Genomic DNA, 17,498 nt, shown 5'->3' with positions numbered 1-17,498 from the left:
ATCAATTATATAGTGCCTTTCATCCATCTATCTATCTATCTATCTATCTATCTATCTATCTATATATCTATCTATCTATCTATCGATTATATACTGCCTTTCATCCTTCTATCTATCTATCAATTATATAGTGCCTTTCATTTGTCTATCTATCTATCTATCTATCTATCTATCTATCTATCTATCTATCTATCGATTATATAGTGCCTTTCATCCATTTATCTATCTATCATATCTATCTATCTATCTATCTATCTATCTATCTATCTATCTATCTATCTATCTATCAATTATATAGTGCCTTTCATCTATCTATCTATCTATCTATCTATCTATCTATCTATCTATCTATCTATCTATCAATTATATAGTGCCTTTCATCTATCTATCTATCTATCTATCTATCTATCTATCTATCTATCTATCTATCTATCTATTCATCTATCCCCTCAAACAGACTGCCATGGGGGGCTTCACTTGTCTCTTCAGAACTAAAAGGATTTTCTTGTGATTTAGGACTGAGCTATGAAGAGACGATTGTTTGGTTTTCTTTTCACATTCTCTCATATTCTGTCTGTTTATTATGGGATGTGTTGTTGTTCTTTTGATTTGTTTCCTGATCTTCACAGTTCAGTTAATCCTGGTGGTCCGGACTGCTGAATTCCTGATGATTCTCATCCTTTTCTGAGCCCCTGACGTGTTCTTCTTGTGATCTTCTGATTCTTTTCTTTCGGTGCCCAGCTGCTGTTCTTCTTGTCTTTTTCTTCTTTAATTCTCCGTGTGGTTTGACGTCACTGAGATGTCACTTGTGTCATTTCTAACTCCTACCAGCAGGTGGAGATGCTAGCAGGTCACTCTGCCATTTTGCTCTGAATGGGCAGCTCAGGTCAGAGGAGAGCTGGGAGTGGACAGCAGTGGTCAGCAGTAATGGGGGTCACTTCACAGTCCACTCAGACTACCTCTGTGCCCAGGGGACTGGACTTTGGGATGCTGAGTGTCCATACAGAGCTCGTCCACTGGCTTTATTACAAATTAGGAGAGAAATAAGAAAACTGAGGTGACCAGCAGTGAGGCCTTTAGTGGACTGATATCAGCTGGTCAGTGGCACCGTCAGCATGTGACGTGTGAGTGTCAGAAGTGTCACATGTCAGTCCTGTCCACCCTGTCCATTATGTCACTGATCACACAGTCAGTCCAGTCTTTGTCACCATAGACAGACAGAGGGTCCTCATCATCTAAGTGGTCTGACATCAGGAGAGCCCACCATGACAGACACTCGAGTGTCACGCTCTCTGATGTCCAGCAGTGACCGGCATGTCTGACAGAAATCAATGGATGGGGTCCTGCAAATCAGTCAAAGCCCCTCCATGTGCTGAGTCCTCAGTTAGGCACAAATCCAAGGTGGTCCCTCCACTGTAATCAGCTTTGACAAGTCTGTCTGGACCCCCGAGTGCAGGACACTGTCAGCCTCATGTCCTTCACATTGTGTCCATGTGTCACTTTGAATGACTTGTCACCAGTCAGTGTGGAAGGAAGGCAGAAGACGCTGCCAGGTATATAGCGCCTTACCTTATAAGGACAGCGGTGGTCTCAGGGTCAAAGTGCATTTCAGTGAAGACGGCGCAGTCATTGAGCCCTTGTGCTGTGTGTCCTTCTGTCTGTCTGTCTGTCCTCACTCGTCTCTCTTCTTCTCCACAGGTTGTGGTCTTGTGGTCTCACCTCGGTCTGCTGCTCAGCTCTCTCCTCGGTCCTCTCGTCTCCAAACTCACGGCTGACTGAACTGAACCTGAATGACAACAAACTGGGAGATTCAGGGGCTCGTCAGCTGAGTGAGGGGCTCAGGAGTGACAACTGTAAATTAAAGATACTGGGGTGAGTAAAGAGGGGGAGGGGTGGGGGTGTGAATGTGTTATTGATAGGCGGGCTGATCACATGACATCACATGATGTGAACTGAGTGACAGTGACAAGTGGAGCTGACTGATGTGACAGACAGGAAGGACAACAAAGATAAGGATCTATCTATCTATCTATCGATTTTATAGTGCCTTTCATCCATCTATCTATCTATCTATCTATCTATCTATCTATCTATCTATCTATCTATCTATCTATCTATCTATCAATTTTATAGTGCCTTTCATCCATCCATCCATCTATCTATCTATCTATCGATTATATAGTGCCTTTCATCCATTTATCTATCTATCTATCTATCTGATTATATAGTGCCTTTCATCTATCTATCTATCTATCTATCTATCTATCTATCTATCTATCTATCTATCTATCTATCTATCTATCCCCCCTCAAACAGACTGCTATGGGGGGCTTCACTTGTGTCTTCAGAACTAAAAGGATTTGCTTGAGATTTAGGACTGAGCTATGAAGAGACGATTGTTTGGTTTTCTTTTCACCTTCTCTCATATTCTGTCTGTTTATTATGGGATGTGTTGTTGTTCTTTTGATTTGTTTCCTGATCTTCACAGGTGAGTTAATCCTGGTGGTCCTGACTGCTGAATTCCTGATGAATCTTGTCCTTTTCTGAGCCCCTGACGTGTTCTTCTTGTGATCTTCTGATTCTTTCTTCGTGGCCCAGCTGCTGTTCTTCTTGTCTTTTTCTTCTTTAATTCTCCGTGTGGTTTGATGTCACTGAGATGTCACTTGTGTCATTTCTAACTCCTACCAGCAGGTGGAGATGCTAGCAGGTCACTCTGCCATTTTGCTCTGAATGGGCAGCTCAGGTCAGAGGAGGGCTGGGAGTGGACAGCAGAGGTCAGCAGTAATGGGGGTCACTTCACAGTCCACTCAGACCACCTCTGTGCCCAGGGGACTGGACTTTGGGATGCTGAGTGTCCATTCAGAGCTCGTCCACTGGCTTTATTACAAATTAGGAGAGAAATAAGAAAACTGAGGTGACCAGCAGTGAGGCCTTTAGTGGACTGAGGTCAGCTGGTCAGTGGCACCGGTCAGCATGTGACGTGTGAGTGTCAGAAGTGTCACTTGTCAGTCCTGTCCACCCTGTTCATTATGTCACTGATCACACAGTCAGTCCAGTCTTTGTCACCATAGACAGACAGAGGGTCCTCATCGTCTAAGTGGTCTGACATCAGGAGAGCCCACCATGACAGACACTCGAGTGTCGTGCTCTCCGATGTCCAGCAGTGACCGGCGTGTCTGACAGAAATCAATGGATGGGGTTCTGCAAATCAGTCAAAGCCCCTCCATGTGCTGAGTCCTCAGTTAGGCACAAATCCAAGGTGGTCCCTCCACTGTCATCAGCTTTGACAAGTCTGTCTGGACCCCCGAGTGCAGGACACTGTCAGCCTCATGTCCTTCACATTGTGTCCATGTGTCACTTTGAGTGACTTGTCACCAGTCAGTGTGGCAGGAAGGCAGAAGACGCTGTCAGGTATATAGCCTTACCTTTTAAGGACAGCGGTGGTCTCGGGGTCAAAGTGCATTTCAGTGAAGACGGCTCAGTCATTGAGCCCTTGTGCTGTGTGTCCTTCTGTCTGTCTGTCTGTCCTCACTCGTCTTTCTTCTTTCTTCACAGGTTTGACTCTTGTGGTCTCACCTCGGTCTGCTGCTCAGCTCTCTCCTCGGTCCTCTCGTCTCCAAACTCACGGCTGACTGAACTGGACCTGAGCAACAACAACCTGGGAGATTCAGGGGCTCGTCAGCTGAGTGAGGGGCTCAGGAGTGACAACTGTAAATTAGAGACACTGTGGTGAGTAAAGAGGGGGAGGGGTGGGGTGTGTGAATGTGTTATTGATGGGCGGGCTGATCACATGATATCATATGGAGTGACCAGAGTGACAGTGACAAGTGGAGGTGACTGAGGTGACAGACAGGCAGGACAACAAAGATAAGAATCTATCTATCTATCTATCTATCTATCTATCTATCTATCTATCTATCTATCTATCTATCTATTGATTATATAGTGCCTTTCATTCATCTATCTATCTATCTATCTATCTATCTATCTATCTATCTATCTATCTATCTATCGATTATATAGTGCCTTTCATTTATCTATCTATCTATCTATCTATCTATCTATCTATCTATCTATCTATCGATTATATAGTGCCTTTCATCCATCAATCAATCTCTATCGATTATATAGTGCCTTTCATTTATCTATCTATCTATCTATCTATCTATCTATCTATCTATCTATCTATCTATCTATCTATCTATCGATTATATAGTGCCTTTCATTCATCTATCTATATTTCAAATATATAGTTCCTTTCATTCATCTATCTATCTATCTATCTATCTATCTATCTATCTATCTATCTATCTATGTATCAATTATATAGTGCCTATCATCTATCTATCTATCTCTATCTATCTATCTATCTATCTATCTATCTATCTATCTATCTATCTATGTATCAATTATATAGTGCCTTTCATCTATCTATCTATCTATCTATCTATCTATCTATCTATCTATCTATCTATCTATCGATTATATAGTGCCTTTCATTTATCTATCTATCTATCTATCTATCTATCTATCTATCTATCTATCTATCTATCTATCTATCGATTAAATAGTGCCTTTCATCTATCTATCTATCTATCTATCTATTATATAGTGCCTTTCATTCATCTATCTATCTATCTATCTATCTATCTTTCTATCTATCTATCTATCTATCTATCGAATAGTGCCTTTCATATCTATCTATCTATCTATCTATCTATCTATCTATCGATTATATAGTGCCTTTCATCTATCTATCTATCTATCTATCTATCTATCTATCTATCTATTGATTATATAGTGCCTTTCATTTATCTATCTATCTATCTATCTATCTATCTATCTATCTATCTATCTATCCAGCTATCGATTATATAGTGCCTTTCATCTATCTATCTATCTATCTATCTATCTATCTATCTTTTAATTATCTAGTGCCTTTCATCTATCTATCTATCTATCTATCTATCTATTGATTATATAGTGCCTTTCATTCATCTATCTATCTATCTATCTATCTATCTATCTATCTATCTATCTATGTATCAATTATATAGTGCCTTTCATCTATCTATCTATCTATCTATCTATCTATCTATCTATCGATTATATAGTGCCTTTCATCTATCTATCTATCTATCTATCTATCTATCTATCTCTCTATCGATTATATAGTGCCTTTCATTTATCTATCTATCTATCTATCTATCTATCTATTATATAGTGCCTTTCATTCATCTATCTATCTATCTATCTATCTATCTATCTATCTATCTATCTATCGATCATATAGTTCCTTTCATTCATCTATCTATCTATCTATCTATCTATCTATCTATCTATCTATCTATCTATGTATCAATTATATAGTGCCTTTCATCTATCTATCTATCTATCTATCTATCTATCTATCTATCTATTGATTATATAGTGCCTTTCATCTATCTATCTATCTATCTATCTATCTATCTATCTATCTATCTATCTATCTATCTATCGATTATATAGTGCCTTTCATTTATCTATCTATCTATCTATCTATCTATCTATCTATCTATCTATCTATCTATCTATCTATGTATCAATTATATAGTGCCTTTCATCTATCTATCTATCTATCTATCTATCTATCTATCTATCTATCTATCTCTATCTATCTATCGATTATATAGTGCCTTTCATCTATCTATCTATCTATCTATCTATCTATCTATCTATCTATCTATCTATCGATTATATAGTGCCTTTCATTTATCTATCTATCTATCTATCTATCTATCTATCTATCTATCTATCTATCTATCGATCATATAGTTCCTTTCATTCATCTATCTATCTATCTATCTATCTATTGATTATATAGTGCCTTTCATCTATCTATCTATCTATCTATCTATCTATTGATTATATAGTGCCTTTCATTCATCTATCTATCTATCTATCTATCTATCTATCTATCTATCTATCTATCTATCTATCTATCTATCTATCGATTATATAGTGCCTTTCATCTATCTATCTATCTATCTATCTATCTATCGATTATATAGTGCCTTTCATCTATCTATCGATCATATAGTTCCTTTCATTCATCTATCTATCTATCTATCTATCTATCGATTATATAGTGCCTTTCATCTATCTATCTATCTATCTATCTATGTATCAATTATATAGTGCCTTTCATCTATCTATCTATCTATCTATCTATCTATCTATCTATCGATTATATAGTGCCTTTCATTCATCTATCTATATTTCAAATATATAGTTCCTTTCATTCATCTATCTATCTATCTATCTATCTATCTATCGATTATATAGTGCCTTTCATTTATCTATCTATCTATCTATCTATCTATCTATCTGTATTTTAATCATATAGTGCCTTTCATCTATCTATCTATCTATCTATCTATCTATCTATCTATCCAGCTATCAATTATATAATGACTTTCATCTATCTATCTATCTATCTATCTATCTATCATTATATAGTGCCTTTCATCTATCTATCTATCTATCTATCGATTATATAGTGCCTTTCATCTATCTATCTATCTATCTATCTATCTATCTATCTATCTATTATATAGTGCCTTTCATCCATCCATCTATCTATCTATCTAGTACATAGTACCATTCACTATCTATCTATCTATCTATCTCCTTCCTGTTCTTGCTGTCGCTGTGCATGCTGGGTGGTTGTCTCGAGTGTGAGCGAGTGGAACTGGTGGTGGACGCTGAGGTGAGTGTGGTGATTCTTTTTTCTTCTAATTTTCTAATTTTCTAGTTTCTTATTTCTATCTGTTCTTTGGTGAAAACAGCTACACTTGTTTTTGTACTGAGTGGCTTAGGCCACGGCAGCCGCAATGGCTGCTAATCTTGAGCGTTTGAGCCGCCGCCATGGGATTAAACTTATATCGGAGGAGTTTGTTCCTTTAGAGGCGGGGGTTTTGGCGGTAGGCGAAGTGGTCGGATGTGACAATATTAAGTCAGCTTCACGAATGAGCGGGAATATCGTGGTTTTTTTGAGCTCTGTGGATTTAGTTCCGACAGTGGTTGAGAAGGGGGTGGTTATTAATGGCTCCTTTGTACAGGTTTCCCTTTAGCCGTCCCGTCCCGTAGAGTAACAATTTCAAATGCGCCGCCTTTTCTCAAAAATGAAACTATAGCGAAAGAGTTGGAGCGGCATGGGCGTCTGGTATCGAAAATTCGGCACATTCCTTTAGGTTGTAAATCGCCTGATTTAAAACATGTCTTGTCATTTAGGAGACAAGTTTTTATGGTTTTAAATAGAATGGATGACGAATTAAATGTGGCAATGAAGTTTAGAGTGGACGGTTTCGATTATGTGATTTTCGTCACTTCTAACGAAATGAAATGTTTTGGGTGCGGGAGTGAAGCACATTTAATTAAACAGTGTCCTGAGAAACACCACGGGAACAAGAAAACTAGCCGTACAAATACAGAAATAGAGGGGCAGAAAGTGGAAGATCACGAAATTGTGGCTGATGGCGCAGAGGCGCAAGGTGATAAGAATAAAAATGCTACTAGAGCTGAAGGGCAGGAGAATCAAGTGCCTCCCAGAGATGAGCCGAATGAAGGCGGTAGTGAAACAGTAGATCAAACAGCGACTGCAGCAGAAAGTGTGTGGGGAGAAATTGATATGGATGAGGGAGGCAGCAACGAGACAGAGGAAAAAAGTGAATTTAAACGTCCTGCTCAGAAAAGGCAAGGAGAAAGAGAAGATCGGGCACGAAAGAAAATTGTTTTAAGTCAGGGCTCGGGGGTCGTTGGAGAGGATCCCGCCTATGGTCCTTGTCAGGAGGATTTTCCCGTCTTCGCGGAGACGGCCGATAACGTCTCAAATGCGGGGAGTGTCGGGGAAGAAAACGACGACGGTAATATCTCCGATGGGTCTGCTGCCTCGGAGCCCCCAGAGTTAAAAGCCAGGGGGGGTTACAGCGCTCAAAGTGTGAAAGAGTTTTTGGTGAATACCGCCGGAAAAAAGGGGGTGGATGTGGCCGAATTTTTCCCTGACATTGACCTCTTTATATCGTCTGTCCGCGGGTTGCGACGAGACAAAGCAGCCTCCGCAATGTTTGATGTTAAAGAACTAGTGAGGCTAAAGAATTTAACAAGTAAACTGAGAAAACAGTCCAATCTAAACACCACCTAATGGCTAAGCCCCCTGTTAAATCTACTCCACAGTCTTTGTGGTGGTCCCTGTGTTTGATTGTGTGTTCATCTATCTATTCTGTTACCATGGCAAGTGTACACATAGGAACCCTAAATATTAACGGTGGGAGAAGTCCAGATAAGAGGGTCGCATTGTTTGATTTTATCAGACAAAAAGACTTGAATGTCACCTTTCTACAAGAAACCCACATTGATGAGCAAAATCAGTGGGAGTGGAGCAGAGATTGGAAGGGGGACATTTTATTTAGTAATGGGACAAATGTTAGTGCTGGAGTGGCCATTTTATTTCTTGGAGGACTTCAAGTAGAAGTTTGCAGCACTGATGAGCTGGTGAAAGGCGACTCCTGAAAGTGACGGTGAAACTTCAAGGCAGTGTCGTCACTTTCATTAATGTGTACGCCCCGAATGAGGGTGAGGAGAGGCTCCACTTCTTTAACAAGTTAGGAGATCTTTTATCCAAGTGTGACCCTGAAGAAGTGGTGGTGTTAGGAGGGGATTTTAATTGTACACTTGATACCAGAATGGACAGAAATAATGGGTTGGAACTGCACCTCGCTCAGCACGAGCTTTAGGTAAAATAATTAAGGACATTGGGCTGGAAGATGTATGGAGGGCTAAAAATGGGGCCTGTCAGCAATACACCTGGGGGAGGACGAGTGGAAACACGATCTCAATGGCAAGACTCGATCATTTTTATAGTTTTAAGCACCTGTTAGGTTTATTTAAGGTGTGCTCTATTGTGCCTACTGGATTCTCTGATCACAGTTTGGTGTGTTGTACACTTATTTGTAACACTTACAGACCCCGTAGTCCATACTGGCATTTTAACACACTCCTCCTTAAGGATCAAAACTTTAAAGAGTTATTTGTTCATTTCTGGGGAGGCTGGAAGGATATGAAGAAGGAGTTCACCAGCTTACAACAGTGGTGGGAGGTTGGGAAGAGTCACATCCGGGCCTTGTGTCAGGAGTATACCAGAAATGTCACCCAGTATTGCGGTCAGAAATGGCAGCTTTAGAAATTAAAATAGCTGAATTTCAACAGCTTCTAGAGAAGGGTCCAAATGAGCAGCTTCAGGCGAGCCTGACTTCTGCTAAACTGGGGTTGGCTCACCTGCTTGAGACCAGAGCTCAGGGGGCTTTAGTGAGGGCCCGCTTTCAACGACTGACTGAGATGGATGCACCAACTCAATATTTTTTTGGTTTAGAGAAAAAAAACTCGCAGAGTAAAATCTTACATTGCATAAGAACACCCGATGGCAGTGAGACACAAGAGCCCAGTGAAATAAGGCAGGTGGTCCGCTAATTTTATGAACTTCTGTTTGCTGCAGATGGAGATGGTGGCAGTGAAGACCAACAGGCCTTTTTGCAGGACTTACCGCAGCTGCCCAATGCAGATGTGGCACAGCTAAATAGAGAGGTGACCTTTGCAGAACTCACCACAGCCCTGGGACAGCTGAAAACAGGGAAGGTCCCGGGAATCGATGGAATACCAGTGGAGTTTTATAAAGAGTTCTGGGATGTCATCGGCCTGGACTTATTGGAAGTGTTCCGATGGAGTTTTAAAACTGGCTTGTTACCGCAGAGCTGCCGAGAGCCGTGATCACGCTGCTGCAAGAAGGGGGAGACTTGTGTCTCATTAAGAACTGGCGGCCTGTGTCTCTCTTATCGCTGATTATAAAGTTCTCTCTAAAGCCTTAGCCAACAGGATGGTCCAAGTTTTAGGGAGAGTGGTGCATCCTGATCAGAATTACTGCGTGGCTGGCAGGTCCATCTTTAATAACATTTTTTTAATTCGGGACATTTTGGCTGCTGCAGAACTGTTTGGTTTTCAGACTGGTCTTATTTTTCTTGACCAGGAAAAAGGCTTTTGACAGGGTCAGTCACTCATTTTATGGAATGCCATGAAGGCGTTTGGGTTTGGGGGGTCTTTTATTAAACATATTCGCTTACTTTATAGTGACATTTCTGGTATCATAAAGGTCAATGGTGGCTTGTGTGCACCTTTCAGTGTCAGAAGAGGAGTCAGACAGGGCTGTTCTTTGTCCGGCATGTTATATGCTCTGGCGCTGGAGCCTTTCCTGGTGCACCTGAGGAAGGTGCTGACTGGTCTCTCCATCCCCAACTGCAACATGGACCCTGTGAAAGTCACTGCTTATGCAGATGATCTTGCTGTGGTCATCACAAGCCAGAAGGATTTGGACAAATTAACTGATTGTCTGAGGAATTACAGCAAAGCATCTTCGGCTAAAGTGAATTGGAACAAAAGTAGTGCAGTGCTGGTGGGGAACTGGAAAGGATGTAGTCCTCCTCGACTGAAGGGGGGTCTGCAGTGGACAACTGGAGGCTTCCTGTACCTGGGAGTCCATCTCGGAGATGACCACTACATCCAAAAGAACTGGGAGGGTCTGTTGGACAAGGTTACAGCTCGGCTTGCCAAGTGGAAGTGGATACTCCCTCAGTTATCCTATAGAGGACGGATGCTGGTCATTAATAACCTGGTGACCTCCAGCCTGTGGCATAAGTGTATTTGTCTACAACCTCCACCTTTGCTTGTTCAGCAGATACAGAAGGCGATCATGGATTTTTTTTGGACTGGTACCCATTGGATACAGAAGGGCGTTCTATTTTTACCATTGGATGAAGGCGGACAAGGACTTATTGACATTACCAGCAGGATTGCTGCTTTCCGCCTTCAGACCATTCAAAACTGCTGTATCCTGTCGAGCAGAGCCAGTGGATGAACTTAGCCGTACTCTTCTTTAAACAAGCCAGGCATATGGGACTTGGGAAAAGTTTACTGCTGTGCCACTTAGATAAGATCAAGACTTTACAGGTGCCAGAGTTTTATAAAAGCCTTCTAGCAGCGTGGCAACTGCTGTCGATAAAAAAGGACTGTGATGACCTCTCCACATTTTGGGTCCTTGATGAACCGCTGTTCTACAATCCTGCTGTTGGCACTGCTACAGGACTTTCTGAAAACTTTATTAATCATTTCATAATACATGGAATAGCCACGATAAAGGACATAATTGACTGGGAAAATTACACTTGGAAAAGTGCACAAGTGGTAGCAGTGGAGACAGGGGTACACTCAGTCCGCCTAATGGAGAAGTTTCTGTGGCAGGTACAATCATCAATGGACAGGGAATCCATGACACTCCTGCACAGAATTTTCTCATCACAATTGAAGCCAACTGACGAAACACCTTTTCCAACGCTTACTGTGTCTCCGGCTGTTGAACTGAGGGATGGTGAGACTAATGTTTTAGCCTTAAGTTCTCTAGAGGCGTTATCTCTACCTACAGTGCCGGGGAAACAGCTGTACAGGATTTGTGTGAAGGTGAACAACCTGGAGCAGCTGAGGACACAAGACACGACACACCATGGAGAGACAAGCTTGGAGCCCCTCAAGGACTGAACCCCGCATGGAGGTCGTTGTACAAGCCGCCATTGGCCAGTAGGGTGGGAGACCTGCAGTGGAGGTTGGTACATGGGATACTAGCGGTGAACTCCTTCTTATCGATTATATGTCCGGGGGTCTCGGATTGCTGCCCTTTTTGTGGTCTGAGGGAAAGTGTCTTTCATGCATTTATGTATTGTGAGAGGCTCCAGACCTTTTTTAGTGAAATTGAAAGAATAGTAGAAGGGCTGGGGGTCCCGTATAATGGCACGGTGTTTGTGTTTGGGGTTAAAATTACTAAACACACCAGAGAAAATATGAACTTAATTAATTTTATTATCGGGCAAGCAAAACTGTCAATATGGAAGACCCGTAAAAACAAGATTACTGGGAGTGGAAATGAAAATGTTGTTGTATTTTTTAGAAAAGTATGTGAAAGTAGGATATTAGTGGATTTAAATTTTTATAAGTCCACAAATAATTTAGCAAAGTTTAAGGAAATGTGGTGCGTGAATAATGTGCTTTGTGTATGTGAATATAGTGCCTTTCATCTATCTATCTATCTATCTATCTATCTATCTATCTATCTATCTATCTATCTATCTATCTATCTATCTATCTCTCTATTGTAATTATATATTGCCTTATCTATCTATCTATATATAGTGCCTTTCATCTATCTATCTATCTATCTATCTATCTATCTATCTATCTATCTATCTATCTATCTATCTATCTATCTATCTATCTATCTATCTATCTATCAAACAGACTGCCATGGGGGCTTCACTTGTGTCTTCAGAACTAAAAGGATTTTCTTGTGATTTAGGACTGAGCTATGAAGAGACGATTGTTTGGTTTTCTTTCACATTCTCTCATATTCTGTCTGTTTATTATGGGATGTGTTGTTGTTCTTTTGATTTGTTTCCTGATCTTCACAGGTGAGTTAATCCTGGTGGTCCTGACTGCTGAATTCCTGATGATTCTCGTCCTTTTCTGAGCCCCTGACGTGTTCTTCTTGTGATCTTCTGATTCTTTTCTCTTTCAGTGGCCCAGCTGATGTTCTTCTTGTCTTTTTCTTCTTTAATTCTCCGTGTGGTTTGATGTCACTGAGATGTCACTTGTGTCATTTCTAACTCCTACCAGCAGGTGGCGATGCTAGCAGGTCACTCTGCCATTTTGCTCTGAATGGGCAGCTCAGGTCGGAGGAGGGCTGGGAGTGGACAGCAGTGGACAGCAGTACTGGGGGTCACTTCACAGTCCACTCAGACCACCTCTGTGCCCAGGGGACTGGACTTTGGGATGCTGAGTGTCCATTCAGAGCTCGTCCACTGGCTTTATTACAAATTAGGAGAGAAATAAGAAAACTGAGGTGACCAGCAGTGAGGCCTTTAGTGGACTGAGGTCAGCTGGTCAGTGGCACCGGTCAGCATGTGACGTGTGAGTGTCAGAAGTGTCACATGTCAGTCCTGTCCACCCTGTCCATTATGTCACTGATCACACAGTCAGTCCAGTCTTTGTCACAATAGACAGACAGAGTGTCCTCATCGTCTAAGTGGTCTGACATCAGGAGAGCCCACCATGACAGACACTCGAGTGTCGTGCTCTCCGATGTCCAGCAGTGACCGGCGTGTCTAACAGGAATCTGTGGATGGGGTCCTGCAAATCAGTCAAAGCCCCTCCATGTGCTGAGTCCTCAGTTACAGACACAAATCCAAGGTGGTCCCTCCACTGTCATCGGCTTTGACAAGTCTGTCTGGACCCTCGAGTGCAGGACACTGTCAGCCTCATGTCCTTCACATTGTGTCCACAGGTCACTTTGAATGACGTGTCACCAGTGAGTGTGTCAGGAAGGCAGAAGACGCTGTCAGATATATAGCGCCTTACCTTATAAGGACTGCGGTGGTCTCAGGGTCAAAGTGCATTTCAGTGAAGACGGCGCAGTCATTGAGCCCTTGTGCTGTGTGTCCTTCTGTCTGTCTGTCTGTCCTCACTCGTCTCTCTTCTTCTTCACAGGTTGGACTCTTGTGGTCTCACCTCGGCCTGCTGCTCAGCTCTCTCCTCGGTCCTCTCGTCTCCAAACTCACGGCTGACTGAACTGGTGGCTGAGCAACAACAACCTGGGAGATTCAGGGGCTCGTCAGCTGAGTGAGGGGCTCAGGAGTGACAACTGTAAATTAAAGACACTGGGGTGAGTAAAGAGGGGGAGGGGTGGGGGTGTGAATGTGTTATTGATGGGCGGGCTGATCACATGACATCATATGGAGTGACCAGAGTGACAGTGACAAGTGGAGCTGACTGAGGTGACAGATAGGAGGGACAACAAAGATAAGAATCTATCTATCTATCTATCTATCCATCTATCTATCTATCTATCTATTGATTATAAAGTGCCTTTCATACATCTATCTGTCTATCTATCTATCTATCTATCTATCTATCTATCTGATCTATCTATCTATCTATCTATCTATCTATCTATCGATTATATAGTGCCTTTCATCTATCTATCTATCTATCTATCTATCTATCTATCTATCTATCTATCTATCGTTATTTAGTGCCTTTCATCTATCTATCTATCTATCTATCTATCTTATATAGTGCCTTTCATCTCTATCTATTGATTATATAGTGCCTTTCATCCATCTATCTATCTATCTATCTATCTATCTATCGATTATATAGTGCCTCTATCTATCTATCTATCTATCTATCTATCTATATAGTGCCTATTATCTATCTATCTATCTATCTATCTATCTCCCCTCAAACAGACTGCCATGGGGGGCTTCACTTGTGTCTTCAGAACTAAAAGGATTTGCTTGTGATTTAGGACTGAGCTATGAAGAGACGATTGTTTGGTTTTCTTTTCACATTCTCTCATATTCTGTCTGTTTATTATGGGATGTGTTGTTGTTCTTTTGATTTGTTTCCTGATCTTCACAGGTGAGTTAATCCTGGTGGTCCGGACTGCTGAATTCCTGATGATTCTCGTCCTTTTCTGAGCCCCTGACGTGTTCTTCTTGTGATCTTCTGATTCTTTTCTCTTTCGGTGGCCCAGCTGCTGTTCTTCTTGTCTTTTTATTCTTTAATTCTCCGTGTGGTTTGATGTCACTGAGATGTCACTTGTGTCATTTCTAACTCCTACCAGCAGGTGGCGATGCTAGCAGGTCACTCTGCCATTTTGCTCTGAATGGGCAGCTCAGGTCAGAGGAGAGCTGGGAGTGGACAGCAGTGGTCAGCAGTAATGGGGGTCACTTCACAGTCCACTCAGACCACCTCTGTGCCCAGGGGACTGGACTTTGGGATGCTGAGTGTCCATTCAGAGCTCGTCCACTGGCTTTATTACAAATTAGGAGAGAAATAAGAAAACTGAGGTGACCAGCAGTGAGGCCTTTAGTGGACTGAGGTCAGCTGGTCAGTGGCACCGGTCAGCATGTGACGTGTGAGTGTCAGAAGTGTCACATGTCAGTCCTGTCCACCCTGTCCATTATGTCACTGATCACACAGTCAGTCCAGTCTTTGTCACAATAGACAGACAGAGTGTCCTCATCGTCTAAGTGGTCTGACATCAGGAGAGCCCACCATGACAGACACTCGAGTGTCGCTCTCCGATGTCCAGCAGTGACCGGCGTGTCTAACAGGAATCTGTGGATGGGGTCCTGCAAATCAGTCAAAGCCCCTCCATGTGCTGAGTCCTCAGTTACAGACACAAATCCAAGGTGGTCCCTCCGCTGTCATCGGCTTTGACAAGTCTGTCTGGACCCTCGAGTGCAGGACACTGTCAGCCTCATGTCCTTCACATTGTGTCCACATGTCACTTTGAGTGACTTGTCACCAGTCAGTGTGGCAGGAAGGCAGAAGACGCTGTCAGGTATATAGCGCCTTACCTTATAAGGACAGCGGTGGTCTCAGGGTCAAAGTGCATTTCAGTGAAGACGGCGCAGTCATTGAGCCCTTGTGCTGTGTGTCCTTCTGTCTGTCTGTCTGTCCTCACTCGTCTCTCTTCTTCTCCACAGGTTGGACTCTTGTGGTCTCACCTCGGCCTGCTGCTCAGCTCTCTCCTCGGTCCTCTCGTCTCCAAACTCACGGCTGACTGTACTGGACCTGAGCAACAACAACCTGGGAGATTCAGGGGCTCGTCAGCTGAGTGAGGGGCTCAGGAGTGACAACTGTAAATTAAAGACACTGTGGTGAGTAAAGAGGGGGAGGGGTGGGGGTGTGAATGTGTTATTGATGGGCGGGCTGATCACATGACAGCACATGGAGTGACCAGAGTGACAGTGACAAGTGGAGCTGACTGAGGTGACAGACAGGAAGGACAACAAAGATAAGGAGAGACAGACAGAGGAAGATGAGGAGGAGGAGGAGTGTGAGATGGACAAGAAGAAGAAGAAATGGACAGCAGCTGAGTGTCCAGCCAGAGACAGGGGGACAAGGACACAGGGGGATCAGGACAGCAGACAGTGTGGACAGGAGGAGAGGGGGACATGACAGTCTGGGGGCTGAGGGTCATTTGGAACAAACAAGAAAGAGCAGAGCAGCAGACGGGGGGATCAGTGGACAAGAGGAAGAAACAAGATGGAGGATGAGAGACGAGCAGGAGACGAAATGAGAGAAGACATGAGAGTGAGGAGGAGAAGAAGAGAAATGAAGAGAGACGGAGCACTAGAGAGACAGACAGGAAGTGACCGCAGGGGGACAGAGGGGACAACAGCACGTCAACTGGACAGACCACCTTCTTTATGAAATGTGACGCGACCAGCAGGCCTTCAGAGGATGTTGACCAATCGGTGAGTGGACTGAGTGACTGACAGGCCGACACACACGTCATGTGACTTAGATGAGCACAGACACTGAGAGGAATTCTGGGTGACATCAGGGGCGTGTCAGTGTGACAGTGCAGTGTGTGTGTGGCGCCCCCTGCTGTTTGTAACTCACACTTGTGTCTCCTCACAGGCTGCAGTACAACGGGATCAGTGAGAGTGAGAAGAGGAACCTGAGGTCACTACAGGAGGAGCTGAGGAGGTCTGGACGTCAGCTGACTATCAGTACATGAGAAGACCAGCAGTGGTGATCAGACTGACCCCCTGTCAGTGACGGAGCCCCCGTCCACTCACCCCTAAATTCTCCTCTTTCTTCTTTTTCTTCTCCTCTCAGCTCTGCTCCTCATTTAATAAACTCTCCGTGTCCCCTCAGCCTGTGTGCTCCTCCTTTAATGTCACTTTTATTTTTAACACCTTGAGACCCTCAACTGGTGACAAAACTCAAGCAGACTCGGACCTGCAGACCCCCGAGTTTCACCACTAGAGGCAGTACAGCAGTGGGGGTCATCCTGTAAAAAGCCCCCCAAGTTGCCTGTCCCACCGAGGAGCAAAGAGAGGTGGACAGTCCAGCTGTGGGGTGACAGGGGGCCTGAGGCTGTAGTGACACTGGGGACGAGGCTGAGACAAACCCTGGACAGGTCGCTGGTCCATCACAGGACGCCATCAGCGCTCGTCTCCATCGTCACTCGGTGTCATTTGAACCCGTGTCTGCTCCGTGTCCCCCAAGTCCTGTCTGCCACCTGCTGATTGTCCTTTGGTGACACTTTAACTCCCATGAGGCTCAGTTTTGATTTTGATTTTCTTTTTTATTCGTCGTCTCCACTTCACCGTCCCCTCCAGTCGTGTCCTCGTAGTGAGCAGCGGCCTGAACAAGTGAGCCGTTAAAAAGAAATAAAAGAAAAGACGAGGAGAACATGGAGGAGTGTGGAGATGGGATGGACTGGCGCCGTCCAGGGTGGGGTCCTGACTTGAGTGACCACCACCTGAACTGGACTGAGGGGGCTTAGAAAATGGATGGACAAACAGAGAGAAATAAACAGAACTGGGAATTAAGAAAGAAACTGG

General features: G+C 43.3%; 1 long non-coding RNA gene across 1 annotated transcript; it reads left to right on the top strand.

The window, feature by feature from the left end:
* The first annotated feature begins 1,528 nt into the window (after positions 1-1,528).
* LOC120521023 lies at positions 1,529-16,055 on the top strand. The gene is made up of 4 exons (XR_005631963.1): positions 1,529-1,872; positions 3,556-3,729; positions 13,621-13,795; positions 15,627-16,055. It is a non-coding gene; the product is annotated as an uncharacterized LOC120521023 (long non-coding RNA).
* The last annotated feature ends 1,443 nt before the right edge of the window (positions 16,056-17,498 follow it).

This window comes from Polypterus senegalus, unplaced genomic scaffold (assembly GCF_016835505.1).
Source record: "Polypterus senegalus isolate Bchr_013 unplaced genomic scaffold, ASM1683550v1 scaffold_3906, whole genome shotgun sequence".
NCBI classification, from domain to species: Eukaryota; Metazoa; Chordata; class Cladistia; order Polypteriformes; family Polypteridae; genus Polypterus; species Polypterus senegalus.
The sequence above is the reverse complement of the archived record's forward strand: the minus strand, read 5'-3'. Positions and strand labels throughout refer to the sequence as shown.